This window comes from Dipodomys merriami, unplaced genomic scaffold (genome assembly GCF_024711535.1).
Source record: "Dipodomys merriami isolate MVZ:Mamm:240054 unplaced genomic scaffold, mDipMer1.0.p SCAF_176, whole genome shotgun sequence".
Lineage (NCBI taxonomy): Eukaryota > Metazoa > Chordata > Mammalia > Rodentia > Heteromyidae > Dipodomys > Dipodomys merriami.
Window position 1 is genome coordinate 18,860 of NW_027203115.1, and position 16,603 is coordinate 35,462.

Below are 16,603 nucleotides of genomic sequence, written 5' to 3' on the forward strand. Positions count from 1 at the left end.
TCCCCAAACTTCAGGGACTCCCCCAAGCATGAAAAACAAAAGCTGGAGTCACGTGATACTTGGGTAAGGATGATTAACTTGTTTTTCTGCCTCTAAATGAAAAGGGCTCGTCATCGTATTCTATTGCCATAGCTGTGGAAGTCACTGAAGGAAAGCACTATGGAAAAATGGACAACCTTCTCCTTGCACATGGAAGACAGTCTCAGAGGCTGCTCAGGTGTGATCGTGCACCAAATAATTGGTGCTTAGAACTGAGGGCAGAAAAGGAGGAGAAGCAATATCTGCAAATGCAAATATTGTCTCCAAAGTGAAATCTGAAGCAAGCACTCCGCTCAGCACTACACTTCCTGACACACAGACTGGAATCGTCAGCACAGCCCAGGGCTGGGTGCTCTCCGACCCCCTCAGACCCATCAAGTGGGCACAAGGGTCTCTTTCTTGTCCCCACTTTCTTGGAAATCAGCCCTATCCCATACAGCCTCTGAGCTACAGGACCTCAAAACACCCGGCTTCCATTACCAACCAATGCAAGGAAAGTAATAGTTCACGGGATGACATCATTCTCATCTACATGTATGAACTTACAACCACATAACATAGGAAGCCAATACTATCTTTGTCTCCACTTAAGAAATGAGGGAGTGGGGCTGGGAAGGTGGCTCAGTGGTAGAGCGCTTGCCTTGCAAGCATGAGGCCCTGGGTTTGATTCCTCAGCACCACATAAGCAAAAAGAAAAAAGCCGGAAGTGGCACTGTGGCTCAAGTGGTAGAGCACTAGCCTTGAGCTGAAGAGCTGAGGGACAGTGCCCAGGCCCAGAGTTAAGGGCCCAGGACCGGACCCAAAAAAAAAGACAAAGAAAAAGAAATGAGGGAGTTAGCCGGGTGCCGGTGACTCATGCCTGTAATCCTAGCTACTCAGGAGGCTGAGATCTGAGGATCAAGGTTCAAAGCCAGCCTGGTAGGAAAGTCTGTGAGACTCTTATCTCCAATTAACCACCAGAAAACCAGAAGTGGCGCTGTGGCTCAAGTGGTAGAGCACTAGTCTTGAGCTGAAGAACTGAGGGACAGCGCCCAGGCCTAGAGTTTAAGCCCCACAACCAACCAAAACATTAAAAAATAAAATGAAATGAAATAAAGAAATTGAGGGAGGCATGGTTGGCTCACAAAGAAATCCTAGCTACTCTGGAGGCTGAGATCTGAGGATCCTGATTCAGAGCCAGCTCTGGGGCAGACAAATCTGATAGACTCTTATCTCCAAATAACTAGGGAGTTGGGCTAGGGAGAGCTGGAACTGGTAGCATGATTCAATTGGTAGAACACCAAGGTGGGTGCAAGCCTGAGTTCAGAGCCCTGAACTCAAGACCCAGTACAACAAAAAGAAGGAGAAAGAGGAGGAAGAAGAGGAAGAGGAGGAAGAGGAGGAGAGAAGGAGGAGGAAGAGGAGGAAGTGGTCAGTTGCAATTGTTAGAAAATAATTTTGAAGAAATCATTTTGTTTATTTTTAATGCAATACAGTCCCCTCAGCTAACATTTGTGGCTGATAAATAATAACGGGGTGCAATGGACCCATACTAATCCATGACACTGTTCTAGTAGGCATTTTGAATGTCAAGCCAGGAACCGGGGCCCCCATCCTCTATTCTCCAAAATGAACCCAACAGTGAACCTAGAGCTGTCTGAATGCTAAATGTGTACCATCACATATCAATAGGAAAGCTGAGTTAGAACCCTAATTCCATGAGTCTTCAGACCATCATTAAAGGGCTAAGGCATTTATCTGTGCCTCCCAATTGCTAGAGAAAGTAAAATAACATTTAGGGAGATTAAAAACAAAACAAAAACAAATGCATTTCCTCTACTCTCCTCCCAAGGTTTCCTTGTTGTGCCTCTAAGTTACTTGCAACCTCGTGGCTCTGAGAAAGAATTAATTGAGACACTCCAAGTACGGCTCTAACCGAGCCCGGCTGAGTTCTTGTTGTGTATGCTACAGGTTATAGGGTTAGCCATGAGAATGTGCATTTATTTACTGAAGGTACTTTATAAATCAATACCTTGTTTTTGAATGCAGGTCAATAGGAATAACTCTGAAACACAACCAACAACTATAGCAACTCTAAAACAGCACTTTCAACGTATTGATTTCGAGAAAAGTATCTTTTCCTGGCATTATTCACACACCCTTGATAAGCAACTCCATGCAATCAAAAAAAATTTAATGGATTTTTTTTACCCCCAAAATATATATTTATATTTTTTTTGTTTTCTACACGTCTCTGAATTGCAGCCAGTTAGGTTCTGTGGAAAGGGAAGTTTGTGAGAAGACAGAAAACAGGGAGAAAAACCATGCCCCTGATTTGGGTCTCTATTTCTGTCTCTATGATTTGATATATGGCTACGAATATCTTTTGGCAAAGAAAACTCTTTTTCTCCAGCAGAGGGATTTTTTTAAATATTTGAGGGTCTGTAAAAACAATGGAATCACTCAGTTGACCCTCGGAAGTTTTCTGCCTTGCAAAACATGTCACCGATGATGATAAAAATGCAAGAAATGTGGAGAGAATATTCTGGAGGGAGCTGGCAGCTTCCATAGTTTTACAGAGCCCATTCCTCCAAATAGAACTAGTAAGACAGAGGGCATGAACATACATTTTGGCCCATTTGATTTCCAAGTGGCTTATCAGAAGTTTGCCCCAATTTTACCTTCCCACCAGCTGGTAACAGCTGGGTCATGTCTCCAGGCCAGCCATAGGCTATTTTCTCTCTCACTCAATATCTCTTTTCCCTACCTCCTCCTCTCTGGATTTCCAAGCACCCTATTTCATTGTGCGCAGCTTGGATGTCCCCTGATCGTGAAACTATTTGCCCAACTCCTATTTCCCGGTCAGTAACTTCCAGCTTCTGAAGTACTTTTCTCTTCACAATGGCTCCCTTGCCCTTGGCATCCCGTGTTCACATCTCGGCTGTAGTTTTTGGAACCAGTGAAGCCAGTTGGCCCACAGGGTACCGCTCCTCATTCTTCCAGCCTCATGATGCCCTATTTGCTAACCAAATGGACTAATCAGTCTCTCTTAGAAACATTTCGGGCTAAAAATACGAAATGTGGAAGCCACAACTAACCTTGTCATTATACCCTCTTCTGAAGAATACCCGACTGCACTCTAATTTTGTGCCCTGTAATTTGGGAGGAAAGTGAATGACTTACACTTCAAAAGAGAGCTGTAGCAGAAAAGTAAACTTGAAATTGGTCTTATTAAGTTGGTTAAGAAGCCTTAAACCTGTGAATCATGGTGGCTGAGCCCTAATCCTGTGAGACTTGCTGGCTCTTTTTTTGTTGTTAATTAAGGGGTGATTTGGGGGGTTGGGGGTGTGGTGTGGGGAGGGGGGGTACCGGAGCTTGAACTCAGCACCTTGTCATTCTCGCTTGACTTTTCCACTCAAAGCAGCATCTCTGCTATTGGAGCCACAACCCTACTTGTAGATTTTTGCTGGTTAACTGGAGATAAGAGTGTTTTACAACCTTTTTTGCCCTGGCTGACTTTGAACCACAATCCTCAAATCTCAGCCTCCTGAATAGCTGGGGGGTGAGCTACCAGTGCCCAGCATTAGATTAAGTTTCTTGAGTGTTCTCGAGGACCTTTTTCTGTATACATGTACCAACACACTTGCCTGGGTAAGCTCTGGAAGATGGGGACTATGTTTCCTTCTACAATTTTGTGAAAATAGATGTTCCCAAGCACTCTGTTTGTTTGTATAGTTGTCCCTTGGTACTCGTATGGAAGGACTGGTTTTAATACCTCCTGCAGATACCATAATTGGAGGATGCTCCAGTTTCTTATATAAAATGGGGTAGTATTTGTACAGGACATATCTACACCTCTCCAGTAGACTTTAAATCAGCTTTGATTACTTATAATGCCTAAAACAACATAAACACTATATAAATAACTATTACACTGTCTAGGGAATCAGGGTAAGAACAAAGTCTGTCCATGTTCAGTACAAACAAAATATTATATGTGTCTATATATATATACATATATGTATGTATGTGTCTATATGTGATATTTTTGTTTTTTGTGCTGGTCCTGGTTCTTGAACTCAGGGCCTAAGCAGTGTCCCTGAGACTTTCTGCACAAGGCTAATGCTCTATCACCTGAGCCACAGCTCCACTTCCAGCTTTTTGGTGGTTAATTGGAGATAGGACTCTTCATCAGCCACCAGCACCCGACTGCAAAACATCTTATATGTTTTTTGCTTGACTGAAGCAACAGATGCAAGACTTATGGTCTGCCCAGAGGGCTGATTATGACTATGTGTGCATCAATCAAGATAGCAGCAGGTGTGGTGAGAGAGGGAGAGTTACAGTAAATACATGTAAGAGGGAAAATATTGAATAGATGATAAGGAAAGACAAGGGAGTTCCGGGAAGATGGCGGAGGAGAAGCTGGAATCTGAACAAGCTCTCGCATAGAAAGCAGTTTTAGAGTTCCAGTGAACAGTCCTAAGCCAGAGAATCACACCAAGTGTGCCATCACAGGACAGAGAGTTAGACAAGAGAGGGGAAGCCAAGACAAGGAGACACATCTGAGCGCCTGCCAGCAGCCGCCGCCGCGGCGGCAGGGTCGCAGCGGCGACCGCAGCCAGCCATACCTGAGCGCTCACACAGAGAGTCCGGGACGAAGGAGCCAGACGCAGCGGGCGAGAGGATTCTACTCAACACCAGCAAGAACCGACAAGGAGCAGACATCTTCATCCTGCAGTTTGCAGACCAGAGACGACCCAGGATCCAAGACTCGGCATGAGTACAAGCCTGACGTCCTCAATCCTTTTCAGGGAGCAGAGGAGGGAAGGCCACCCCTCCCCCCCCAGCACCGGTGATCTCCATCTTGGATACCGACAAAGCTCGGAGGAGCTGCCAGCTCCAACCCAGGCCTTGGAATAAAACAAGTCATTTAGCAGGTCACAAGAACTTACCGGCGGCGAAGTGACCTGCCAGACTCGGCTCCATCCAGGGAAAAGTCACCCAGCTCAGGCACCAGCCATTGGAGTGGCTTTCCTCACTGGGTAACCAGAGCCAGAGGCTGCCCCTCCCTCTAGCAGCCTCCACAATCAATTGAAAAACAGAAACCCTGAGAATGGCTCCAGGCTGGGCTCTGTGAGTTTTTCACAAAATAGCCTCAGGGAAAAGCTACTGTTTGTTGAAAGGCCTCAACTCTACCAGAACCTAGCCTCAACACCCCTCTTTTGTGATTCTCAAAGCAGATCACCCTCCCATTAAACTAACCTGGGAGGGGGATCTCAAAATTTTGGGTAAAGCAGAGCATTTTTCTGCCTGTTCGAACAAACTGACTTAAGAAACCAATCAAGTCACAGGACCTCAAGCAGACAGAGACTCCAACAAGAGGCTGGTTACAGACAAAAGGGAGATACAGGATTCTTCCCACCCCTCCCAAAAAAAATCAAAGATGATAAAGAAAGAGAGAGCTATGGGTACCAGTGAGAATCTTTTTGTGGAGACGCAGGAGGTCATAGGGCCTGAACTCTGGGCCTGGGCGCTGTCTCTCAGCTCTTCAGCTCAAGGCTAGCGCTCTACTGCTTGAGCCACAACATCACTTCCGGCTTTTTCTGCTTATGTGGTGCTGAGGAATCGAACCCAGGGCCTCATGCATGCAAAGCAAGCACTCCACCTCTGAGCCACCTTCCCAGCCCACCAGTGAGAATCTTTGAGTAAAAAAAAAAAAGTCTAAAGATACCCTGCTGTGATGTAGTAAGTCTGGATCTAGATAGGAATGGAAGAGGGAGCTAGAAACTTCCCTGCGGATATGAAGAGACCAAAATTGAGAGGGAAAACCCCCGGACATGAATGTCTAAAACCAGCAGACTCCCTGTTTCCCTGTGTTCTGCTGACCAGCTCTCCTCCCAAGCTCATCACTATCACTAGTGGCTCTTAATAATGACCTGAGGCACAGAAAGATCTTGAAGTGCCCTCTGACTCATCAAAGAAGTATTAAATTAAGTGTATTTTGTAGGGGTCTAATTCTTTTAAAATGGGTAATCCGTGTGCGGTATATAGGATGAATCTTTATTAATCCAATATTTGATTCAACCAGAGCAAGAGTTACATTTCCAGTTCCCAAGCAGAGTGAAGAGGTTCTGAGTGGGGTGTGTGTGTGTGTGTGTGTGTGTGTGTGTGTGTGTGTGTGTGTGTGTGTGTGCGCGCACGCGCGTGCGTGTTTCACTATACTTAGCATACATCAATTGCAGGTCTATTTCTGGTACTTGGGGGATTTATAGAAGCACAGCTGAATATCTGTTGTTTTCTTGCTCCGTGATAAAAGTTCATTTTTAAAACCTCCAATTGCGATTTGTCAAAGTCCATTTGCCAGTTCTTGAATAGTTTCAGCCACATTGTAAATTGTATAACTGTCTGTGTCATTTGCATACATAATCATGTTAGAGTGATGGTATAATCTAGGCACATCATTTATGAGAAGAGGGAACAATAGAAGGCAGCCTCCAATTCTGGGGATACTGAGAGTAATTTATTACATGGCTGATGTTTTCTTTCTAATTTCCACGAAATGGTCTCTTTCAGAATGATAAGCAGTAAGGATTGCTGTCCCTTGTACGTTATCTTTGCTGCTTTCTAATCTTGAATTGAGAACGTGAACACACACATACACACACACACACACACACACACACACACACACACACACACACACACACACACACAGCAATTTCAGCCCAAATAATATCACAAGAGTTCAATGGAACATCCTCTTCAAATAGTGCCCCTGTGTTAAATTAATTTAATCTCTGGATCTAGTTATTGAGTATTCTTTTCTGTGCATTGACAATTTGCCAATTGCTCGCTTCCTATTTCTAATCAATCTTGCAGATAATTTACCAGCCCACTAAATCGTTTTACTGGCCTATCATACTCTTTCTACCCGACAGAGAGCAAAAGCAAATACAATCAGTCTTGTGTTTCGCCATCAGAAATTTATGATGACCCCGGGCAAATAGCTTTCTGCAAGACTAATTTATGTACAGTCACATCTGTCACTGCGCCACTTGGACATGTCCTAGGCTTTTTTTTTTTTTTAGTTATTTCTGGTAACAACCCTGTGAAATCACAAGGTGTGTCACACACACCCTTTCTCAGGAGACCTCTGAAATGGCTCCAGAGATTTCCATGGGGGGGGGGGGACGGAATTTAGTCCTCAAATCAAGAATATCTTCTAAGCCATAGTTGAGGGTAGCCTCAAGACTTAGGACTCAGAATCTCTGCCAGGTCCAAATTCATTATTCCACATTTAAACGTCTTTCCCTACCATAAATACTGCAGCCCTGGGAGGAAATCACCTTCAGGCAGTCATAAAACAATTGAGTAGTACAAATATTAGGCCACCCTTTAAGTCAATGGTTAATGCAGACTCAGACAAACTTGGATTCAAAGCCTCCTGTAGCTACTTACTAATGGTCTTGCTTTGGATAAGTTGCCTTCTCCTCCTCCTCCTCCTCGTCCTCCTCCCTCCTCTTTGTCCTCCTCTTCCCCCCACCCTCATCCTGTACTGAGCATTGAAATCAGGGCCTTGCACTTAATTGCTAAGCAAGCCATTCCTGCCCCCAGCCACTTAGCTTTTTTTTGTTTGTTTTTCAGACAAGGTCTCGAACTAACTTTGTCTGGTCCATCCTCAGTCTACAATCCTCCTGTTTCTTCCTCCTGAGTAGCCACAGTTGCTGGCAGGTATGCCTATAGCTGGCTATAGACATAGAGGTGCTGTCTAACCTCTTACAGGGACACAAGCAATGCCTCACCATGTGGAGTCACTATGAAGGCCAAACAAAGAATAGCTCCTCATTTACTCATTTTCTGGGCTAGGCTGTACACCCTCCGTGTGTGTTGAAGCAGTCTTCGAGCCTAGGGAAGGGAGTGGGCACTCCTGGCAGGAAGGCTATGAAGTCCTAGGACGCAGCTCACACCCAGCGCCATTTTTATCAGGCTACAGAACAGGAGAGAAAGCTAGCTGAGTTTTCTGAATTTCCCTTCATCACTGCTGCTTATTTACTGAAAATATCTTGAGAGGAATCTTTTCAAGTTGCAAAATCACAGGTTAATGGGATTTTAAGTAATGTTGGCTTCAGCTACTCTCATATGGGCAGAGAGCAGCTGAGCAAGCCCTCTGCCAACCCTGGGGACACACCCACGCCATCTCTACAAGCTCAAATCATCACGTCCACCTTCCTTTCCTGCGCTGTGAACCATGGTCACTTTTGGGGAGCAATCCTGCTCGGCTCCCCTAAGCAGCAGTAAATTGTGCCTAGCTACATGTACATACCTAGAACACCTAACAGCAGCTCACTGTTAGCAATTGCCACTACTCTAAGCATTCACCTCTACCCAGCTCTAGTTAGGCTTGGGCCGGGGGGGGGGGGGGGGGGGGGAGGGGAGTGGAAGAGAGGATCCTGGGGCTTGAACTCAGGGTCTGGATGCTGTTGTCTTTTTTTCACTCAAGGCTCTATCATTTGAGCCACTGCGCCACCTCTGGTTTTCTGGTGGTTCATTGGAGAGTCTCACAGACTTTCCTCAGATCTCAGCCTCCTGAGTAGCTAGGATTATAAGCGTGAGCTACTGCACTGGCACCGGGCTAGTTAGGCTTTTTAAATATCCCAAATTGGGAAGATTCTCTTGTCCAGTTCAGGATTTGTTTCAACGGCTTTCACCTGCGTCTGACCTCACCGAATCACGACACTAAGTGCTTATGGGACAGAAACAAATGCACACTAACTATGACCCGAGATCTTCCAAGCTGTTTTTGTTTTGTTTTGTTTTTAATTCATACATCCCAGTGGCAAAGAGCCATTGTTGAAAGTCTGTTGAAAAACCAGTCTGTTGAAAAAGAAATAGAATGTCTGTTCATAATACAAATCAAACTACAGGCATTTTTTATCATGTCTCTATATATAAGTGTATATATGCAAAATATAAGAAGGACTGGATGAGTCGTGGAGTTTTCCAGAGGAGGTAACAGGAGAATAGGGTCCTAAATGATCACAGCATTCTACTTCCAGCCAGCCATCTGTCCATCCACCCTTCCTGCTTGAGCACCAGACTCTGAGCAATAGAAATGCAAAAGCTAGGCGATGTCAGCGTTTTAGCCCACAAAGCCGGCCCAGGCACATGGAAGAGAGAGCTCCCTGGGCTCTAAAGATTCTGGACAGTGAGTGACTAGGAGCTGGTTACATAGGCCCTGCAGGCCCACAGAGAGTCTTCTATACTGAATCATGGAAGGCTTTCAGGAGGAGGTGTCTAGAAAAAAATAGGCTGGGAGGATCAAGAAGAGACTAGAAGACAGGATCAAAATAGAACAGATAAACAAGCTATGTCGAGGCATGCACGTGGCCAAAAGAAAAGTAAGTGTCGGGGTAACAGACAGAACCTGACAGCACCCCTAGATAGTTCAAACCAAGCTGGAGAGCTGAGGATAAAAGCACGGAGAGATGGGAGGGTTGCTTAGGACTCTGACAGAGGCAAAGAAGAGCAAAGGCCGTGGTCATTCCAGACAGAAGGTCCAGCAACATCAAAGACAGAGAGATGTTAAAAAAAAAAAATACATTACATCAAAGACCAACAAGCAGTCCAGTGTGGCTGGACCAGACGGGAGCAGAGAGCTGAAGCTGGAAAAGTAAACCCGGGGCTGGATTCCATCTTCCCGCTGCGGAATTCCTGTCTGGGTTCCTCTGGGCCATCCGGCCAGCCCCATTCTCTGAGTGACAGTACAGTCATTCTAACTCCAGTAGCCCGCTCATCTCCCCAGCCCTGGTGATCGTTTTATGGCTTTGATTTTGACTGGGGGCCAACCCAGCCTTGTTTGTCTGTCCGCCTTCATAGAGAAACTCTAAGCCGTTTGCCCTGGGTAAAGTGGGTCCAGTCCCTTCTGTCAGATCTCTCTTCCATGTGTCTTTTTGATTGGCCAACCGTTAGTGTCCAAAAAAAAAAAAAAAAAAGATGGTTAGGAAATAAATACCTGAGAGATCATTGGTTCCAAAGGACTGCATTCTTTTCCTGGTGTTCATTCTAGAAGATTCCAAGTGCTAAGAAATCTTGAGTCTCACCCAGATTTAGCCACATCTATGAATGCTAACAAGAGGCAGATTTTTTTACCCATGGGCTGAGGTTACACATTTTTCTACATTGGCTGCATTGGCCTGTGGAAATGAGCTTAGATCTTTGCATTTAAATGCCTTTTGTTGTTTCTGTTGAAAGCACTCCTGTGTGACACAGGAAAAGAAGGCTTTTCCTACACATTTGTGTTCTTGGAATTTGTGGGTATATGGCGGGGAGAGGGGGATTTTGTCCACTGTTAGAGACCAGATTAATCGTTTTTAGATTATATCAAGTTTTCTAGAAGCTCATCACTCTAAGTGCCTTTCAGTTCTTCACATATAGCAAGTGTTAACAACAACCAACCTCAAATAAATGCAGACTTGGCACCCGGTTCGCTTCTCGTGGCTATCCTAGATGCCAGTGGGACTCGATGTCTATCCTTAAAGAAATTTCATCTAATTCAGTATTATCTGAAACAAACAAAAGTAATAAATCTTCCTTCCTGTTGTTTTTAATTTAAGGGTCTTTTTTCTTCCCTCTTCTCCTGCTCTAATAGAGCTTTTTTTTTTTTTTTTCCCAACCAAGGCTGAGTTTCAAGGTCAAGTCTAAGATGCTTCCGCCACATTGTCATCTGAGATGAACACCAAAATTGTTAAATTCCTTTTAATTCTACGAACCTGCCTAAACCTGGCAGACTGATTGCAGAACCGGAAGAGATTTGTTCAGAACAGAAAGATCGTTCATAAACAGAATGTTCTCTAATTAGTCCAGGCTCTTTGGGGTTGAAACTTCCTACGGCCACATTCACGGGAGCTTAAGCAAAAAGTGAGAGTGTGTTCCTTTATATACCAAAATTTCTGGGGTAGGGAGCCTCAAGCCCAGCTGGTTCACCAGTTCTGATCATTTCTGACTCGTGCCTCATGTCTGTCCACACCCACTTTGGCTTTACAGTGCTGGCTTTTTGCTCCACTTCAGAGCAGCCTATTTGCCCATGCTGGGGTATCAGATGGTACAAGCCAGGCAAAAGACACAGCCTACTAATAATAAATCAGGGTAATAGGAAAGGACAATCAAAAAGTCAAATGTTATTTAAACTTGTCCCTTAACTTTCAAATCACAAATGTCTCCTCTGATTTAATTATTTTCACCGATCTCAACAAATGAAACAATAATTGGCTGAGATGCTTCTTAAACAGTGTGTGTGTATGTGTGTGTGTGTGTGTGTGTGTGTGTGTGTGTGAGAGAGAGAGAGAGAGAGAGAGAGAGAGAGAGAGAGAGTATACTGGGCTTTGAACTCAGGGCCTCATTTGCTCACTTGGCTTTTCCACTTGAGGTTCAGGCTACTTGAGCCACACTGCTACTTCCAGCTTTTTGCTGATGATCGGGGTCTGTTGTTGTTGTTGATGATGTTGTTTTCTCCAGAGCTGAGGACTGAACTCAGAGCCTTGCACTTGCCGGGCAAGTCCTCTTCCACTGAGCTAAATCCTCAATCCCTTTTTGCTGATTAATGAAAGGATCTCATGACTTTCCTGCCCTGGCTGGCTTTGAACCATAATCCTCATTCCCAGACCTCAGCCTCCTGAGTAGCTAGGATTACAGCTATTCAGACACTGGTACCTAAACATTATTTCTGAGCATTAAATTTTTTTTAAAAAAAACTGTCATTCTGTGTATTTGGTTACAATCATTACTTTGAATCCAGCTAGAAATGTTTTTTTTTAGGTTGTACAATGAGGTAAGGCACACAGATTCTATAAACAGTCCGACATCTATCATTTTTCCAGATCTTTTAATCTGGTTGTTTTGTTGTTGTTGTTGTTGACATTGACCACCTCCCCCACAAGGCCAGAGTAAGATACACTCCTTCAAGAGACCCTTTATTGAATGTGATTTTGAAGAAGGCAATCGAACCCAGCCCTACCTGTGGGTGAAAATGTGTCCTATCTTTTTTTCCCCCTACAATTATTTAAGAACATGCTATTTTTCTTTCAGATGTATCAGTCACATCCTCACCATAGTGTAGGTAAAAAGAAAATTTATGAAAGGGAGTTGGTTGTGTAAAACAAAAGTGTTCTCTAGAAATGTAAAACAGAAGAACTGAATGCATTTTTGACATTTTTATTTAATTAAATCTATCTTTAACTGACACATGAAAACACAAAAGCCTGTACATATTAATCAAGTACCATATGCTAGATAGAGATGATATAGATATATTTATGGATAGAGATAGATAGTGTAATCAAACACAGCAATGTCTTTCAAGCATTTGTTGCTTCTTGATGGTGAAATATCTTCTTCTGGCTTGGCTTCTAGCATTTCTGCTAGCCTTTTGAGATAGACAGTATGTAATGAATTGCTCTCTGTACTGCTGCCCTTCTGCACACCTTCTCAATTTAGTCTAACTCACTGATGAGCCTCTTTGCATTTCTCCTTCCCTTCTGTTCTCCCGTTTTGTAAAATGATGAATATAAGACAGGCATGGTGGCACTGTCCTGTAGTCTCAGCACCCAGTAGGCTGAGGCAGGAGGATCCTGGGTACCAGGCCAGCCTGAACTGATACCTAGTAAGGCCCTGACTCAAACAGGACAAAACAAAACAAAACACTGTATTAAAAGATGATTATCCTTAAAAAGTAAGATATAAGCTAGGCGCCGGTGTGGCTCACACTGTAATCCTAGCTACTCAGGAGACTGAGATCTGAAGATTCCAGGCAGGAAAGTCTGTGAGACTCTTATCTCCAATTAACCACCATAATACCAGAAGTGGCGCTGTGGCTCAAGTTGTAGAGTGCTTGCCTTGAGCTGAAGAGCTGAGGGACAGTGCCCAGGCCCAGCGTTCAAGCCCCACAACCGACAATAAAGAAAAAAAGTAAGATATAGAAATCTGCACATGAGATTTTGGAAATCTACTCATTTTACTCATTACTGTGACTCTAAAGTATGCCTCTCTGAAAGAAAAGTACTATTTCCTTTCCAGTTATTTCTTCATTATTACATTGATGTGTTTTGCCCTGAAAAAGAACTTGCTAGTAGACATACCACTTTATTCTGGGGTGTTTTTTTTCCCCATCATGCTAACATTTCTTTTTTATTTGCATTTTGTCATGTAGGCAACAAAGGCAAAAGTATTTCACACATAAACGGACGTGATGGTTAATTTTTTTGGAAGATCATAACAAACCTGGCTTTGCCAGCTTTTAGACTTATTTCCTAGGCTTGCAGGGAGGGGGAGGCCGGGGTGTGGAAGACTTGAACTCAGAACCCTGGCTCTGTCTCTGAGCTTTTTCACTCAAGGTGAGTGTTGTGCCATTCAAACCACACTCCACTTCGGGCTCTTGGGTGGTTAATTGGAGCTAAAAAGTCTCATGCATGGACTTTCCTACAGATCTCAGCTTCTTAAGTAGCTAGGATTACAGTCGTGAGCCATGGACACTGGCAACTTTCTTTTTTGTTTTTAAGTACTGTCAACCCGCTCAACACGCCATGTCATGGCTGACTGAAAGCCACATGATGTTTCTTTCGCAGCGCGGGTAGAATATGACAGCCACCATTGTGGAGAGAGCCTTGCTCCAGTCGACGTCTCTCTGAAGCAGGGCAGTGGTCCTTTTCTTTGATCATAGCCTCCTGAAGGTGCTTGGAGTGATGAGATTCGTCATTTTGTTTCATCATTTCAGTAAAGATAATAGCAGGATCTCTCTCTGTCTCTCTGTCTCTGACTCGGTCTCTCATACACACACTCTCTCTCTCTCTCTCTCTAACTCAGAGATCTTACCTTGAGGTGTTAAGAATCGCTAAGGGCTGTAAGGACCTGTGTAAATTACAGCCATGCAGAGAGGTGTTGAAAAATCAATAAGTAATGAAAAAGTACTGCAGTGAAGTAGCCAAGAGAGCAATGGGTGGGAAACTCCCAAGGACGCCATTTCCTTCTGTCAAAAGGTAAAAGAAGATGTTCTCAGGTGTTTCTAAAAAACGGCCTTCCTTGGACATCAGAAAGCCTTTGGCGTAAATAGCCACTCCAGTATGCCAACAAAAGGCAGCAAGGCTGCAAACTTCTTCCTAGTGCAATGTTCTTGTTTTTGTTTTTTGTAAAAAGGGAAAAATTTTTGGCCAGTAAAGTAATAACTATAGCATTTTTTTCCTTCAGCACTGAGTGTCCACCCCTTAGCCGGGTTCTTGTGACCTAGAAGATACAATGTGCCCCATTTTCTACAACCTACAAGCAAGGGTCTACAAAAGGGAGTCATAAAGATGTCACCGAAAAGCTCAACAACAATGAGGGGGGACTGGCTCTGAGTTTTTGCATCTCCACACATAAACATAGATGTGTGTTTATATACACATCTACCAGATTTGAAACTTCATAACCATAACAACAGCAATAATAATAGATACCATTATAGAGGGGAAGAAAGTAACTTTTTGTTCTATTTGTGAAAGTAAAGATGTTATGATCCAGCCAGGTGCAGTGGCTCACAACTAAAATTCTAGCTACTCAAGGGAAGGAGATTAGGAGGATCTCTGTTCAAGGCCAGCCTGGGCATAAAGTTCACAATCCCCCTCCGCTTGCTCTCCCCCTCCAATCCCACTTCTCAACCAATGCTTGCGTGTGGTGGCATTCACTTGTCATCCATCCAAGCTACAGTGAGAAGCATGAAATAGGAGAATCGTGGTCCAGATATGTGCAAAAAACAATTCCCTATCTCCAAAGAACCCAGGCAAAAAAATGAGCTAGAGGCATGGCTCAGCAACACAGCACCTGTCTTGCACGGAATGTTAAGATCTTTGTGCTGTTGTGACTTGAATCTTTCATCATCTACGTATCTTCTTTCTCTTTACTCCATTTGGAACACTGACAAGAGGAATCTTTTATACCTGATCAAACAGGGCAATAACCATAAACTGAAGAGCTTTGGGATTTGAACCAACTGCCAGCCCATTTATTCTATGTCAAAGCATGTTTCTTGATAATTAATGAACTTGCTTCAGTTATTTTCTTAGCCTGTGTCTGCCAGTATTATGTAGAATTAGAAATAATGACACAGATCATGTTTAACAGAAGCCCATGTCGTTCAAATAAAAAAAATATACCAGCCACTCTTTTTTGAAATATTCAGATAAGACATTTGGTTAGTTTGACTTTCCTCATCTTCTTGGGTACATGTATTTAAAATCCACTTGCTTCCTTTGGACCCACTGAATGCTACATGAGAGCCTGGGCATGGTAACAAGAGGAAAATTCCCATAGACATGGTACTGGTGCCAGCCATACCCAGTTGGCATACCCAGTTGGCTTACTTAGCTTCTCCCTGAATTACTCGTAGCAAATCTCTGCTAGCCACGCTCTCATAACCATGATTGGAATGGTACCCACCTCCCTCAACAATTCATCCGTTGATGCCATTATCCATTGTTTATGACATGACAACCACAGTAATGAATTGATATGTCTTGTACTCTGAAGTGCTTAGACAGGAGGCCACACATTATAAGGGGGGAAAAATGTCAAGACTCAATTCTACTCAGCAGGGCTTGGGAGTAGATATTGTGTAGGAAAATGCATTACAGTTGGAGAGGGTTTGTGTTTAACATGATGGCTTCAGAGACGTAAACAATTATGATGGGCAATAACTCCTTCAATTGGAGGCTCTACTGAGGCCAGGACCTTGGTGAGGTCCTAAGGTATGCTACCGCCAGGAAACACTAGGGGGCACCGTGTTAATACCAGTGTCTCATCAATATGGCCCTCCCTGAAAGCCTCCCACCCCATCCCAGAAGTCTCTGGCCCCCTTTTGATTCGGTGTCACTCCAGGCCTGTTGTTTGAGACGTGTGACCATTTACAGTCCTTTTAAATACTCCGGAAATAATGGAACACAGTCCTCTCCAAACCTCTGCCTGGAGATAGATATACCTCTTAAGGACCACCTGCGTGTGTCAATACATCACCTTGGACTGGGTGTGATTAATTCTAAGAGCACACAAGCCACTCATCCAACCATGGACCATTGTCACCCCAAAGCCACAGAGTACCCCAGGTCTCTTTTTCTCACTAGGGTTGATGCCTGCTCTTGAATGTTGGTGATAAAAATTAATGTCTCTTTCTTTCTCCCTGAACTCTTTGTGTTTTCCGGCCTCCAATTCAGACATTCTTTTCCCAGGAAGAAATCCAGACAGCTGTATCTCATCCACAATGAGGAGATACCAGGCTCTCTCATGATTCTCCAGTACCAGGATTGGAAAACTATGAGCTAGAGCAGGTCCCCAAACCCACAGGGTTATGATTCTATTATTCTATTGCAATGTTAAGGATAATCTTCTCCAAGCCCCGATGGGTACCCAAAGCAGAAAGCACTAGTTATCTAACTTGAGAATAGAGTTCCTGTAGCCTGGGATTCAAGTAGATGGAGATCTGTGCTAGCATTTAAAACCTACAGTCTTCATCTTCTTCACCCACCATTTCTCCATCCACATGCACTGCTGAGACAATGTC